Raw genomic sequence first — 2,674 nt, 5'->3', positions numbered from 1 at the left:
TCCCTCTATTATACCCCAATCCCCCCTCTGTCCCTCTATTATACCCCAATCCCCCCTCTGTCCCTCTATTATACCCCAATCCCCCATCTTTCTCTATATGACAAATTGTGACAGGTCCTCTTTGTCTCCCTTCACTCATCTGTGGGTGGAGTGATTTGTAGTTTAGTTTTGTTCTATGTGGAATGATGGGCGGGTTGCTGCAGGGACATTTTTTGCCCCAAATTCTACATACACGGACCCATGTTTCGGAGTTGTACACGTGATTCATTCCATGTCATGGCTCCCGCGAGGACCCGATCAGATTCTGCTCATGTGTTGCGATGCATTACCGCGCTCGCTTTGATGTGTGTTGCGTTAAGGCAGCCAATTAATTTTAAATGGACCGTCTGCACCCCACAAGGTAGAAGATGCCAACGAACCCACAACGCCGCGCACCACAACACACAAGTCATGTGATGTTTTAGGATGAGGCGTGCAGGTCCAGGTTCTCGTGTGACATCATCTGTCATCTGTCTGCCCCTGCAGAGGTGAGATCCGGGATGTCTGCACTGAGCTCTGCACACACCATTGTCACGGATGAAGCAATCCAGCACGCTGTGATCACATGACTCCGAGCCAGGTGACGCCATACCTGTGGAGGAGAGCTCAGCATGTCCTAATATGGAGTGCGTCATGAGATCAGGTGGGCCAATGGGAGAGGAGATCCCCGCAATACAGACACACCTGACCTCATGTGACACTACATACTGCGCCACAGCTATGCATTCCACAATTCTTGGTATCTGTTCTTATTCTGTATGTATGGACTCTGCACAGTACCACTTCTCTTGTCCTGTATTCCAGGTGTCATTCTCGGTATCTGTTCTTTTTCTGTATGTATGGACTCTGCACAGTACCACTTCTCTTGTCCTGTATGCCGGGTGTCATTCTCAGTATCTGTTCTTATTCTGTATGTATGGACTCTGCACAGTACCACTTCTCTTCCCCTATGATGAGCATTGATAGATTTCCCTCTCACGTCGGCGGTATTTTCACGCCCGGTGGAGTGAGTCACGCTTTTTAATCCTCCTAATAAGGCCTCATTAGGCCGCGGTGCTCCTCCATTGTAGGACACGTCATGCGAATTCACTGGGAGACGTTGTCACCGCTCCTCACATTCCGGTCGTGTCACCAGCTGAGTTACGAGGACGCGCCATGTGTGCTGAGGAATTAACAGCCTTTTAATGGCCCCACAAACCTCTTCAGGAGTCCAAAACACCTTCAGAATTCACAGCTGCTGCCAGTGTCACGGTGACACTCCGACCTAAATATATTAATCTGACCTCTGACCTTCCCTTCAGTCTTGCACAGTTGTACCCGCTCCTCTCCTGGACTGGAATGGCTTCCTCTGATGTCACTGCACACTGGGAGCTTCTCACAATGTGCATTAGAAGCTGCAGATAGAGCCTGCCTAATTTCCTGGCATCATCTAGCCCTTTCCTCCCCATCCTGACTGTCCCTGGCCCCTCCCCTTTCATTCATTGGATTTCAGCTCTTTCAATCATGTGATCGCATGTCGGTGTTACCAAGGGCGGTCTATATGCAAATACAGCCTGCATAGGAACGCCCACTCCTCCAGACTGACACCAACCCATTGAAGCATTTTTACATTTGCATAACTCCTCCCATGATCCATCCCACTGCTTGCATCAGGGCTCTTGAGAGTAGTCTGGAGGCAGGGTGCTGTGATGTTTTAAGGAAGCTATGTACAGCACCCTGCCGGCTCCTCCCACAAGCATAGAGACCCTATGATGACATCACCGAGACTAATATAAGGTATGAAAATGGAAAGGTTTTTAAAAAAAATGTTGATGGGGAGGGAGGGGGGCAGGTGGGGGGGGGTTGGGGAGTGGCAAACTCTAACCAGAAATAACTTCAGCTTTAAGAATAATTTAAAGGGGCTGCCCCCGTGTTTTTTTGCAGCTTCTGATGATTTCTGTAAAGTCTAATAATTAATTTTTTGGCTTCAAACCAGCATCAGGATTAGGATTGGAGTCAGGTGTTTGATTCACCAATTATACCGAGCCGGTGATAACGATCATCGATGTCACATGTCGGAGGAAACAGGTTGTGGAGGACGGTCACATGTCACGGGTCATACACCAAGACCGAGCAGAGCGGCGTGACACGAGGTAGATATACTGCATCAGCGGGATCTCTCCCCGGCAGAGACTTCAGAGCAGACCGGGCGGGTTCCATGGTGTTCAACCTCTTATGAAGAAGAACAAAGAAATGGGCGACGTTGAGGACCGTGGACGCCGTGGTCGGCTGAGGAAACAATGCAACCGATGAAAGACACATCTTAGTTACTTCCCTTCCACATCAGAAAATGTCCAGCAGAGCCATCGGCACCAAACTGGTGGAAACCAGAGGGACCCAGGTCCACCCATCTACTGGGCACAACTAGAGGAATGGCGGCCATAACAAGGATAAGCAACTCAACTATACAGGAAAGCATAGGCACTGGGGGTGCAGATAAATGGCGGCAGGTGCTCTGGACTGAGTCCAAATCTGGAATATTTGGCTGTAGCAGGAGGCAGTTTGTTCCCCCGAAAGGCTGGAGAGCGGCACAATGAGTGTCTGCACCAACTGTGAAGCTTGGTGGAGGTTCCTTACAAGTCTGGGGCTCTGTTTC

This window comes from Nanorana parkeri, unplaced genomic scaffold (genome assembly GCF_000935625.1).
Source record: "Nanorana parkeri isolate BGI_ZX_2015 unplaced genomic scaffold, ASM93562v1 scaffold1324, whole genome shotgun sequence".
NCBI classification, from domain to species: Eukaryota; Metazoa; Chordata; class Amphibia; order Anura; family Dicroglossidae; genus Nanorana; species Nanorana parkeri.
This window is presented reverse-complemented; position numbering follows the sequence as displayed.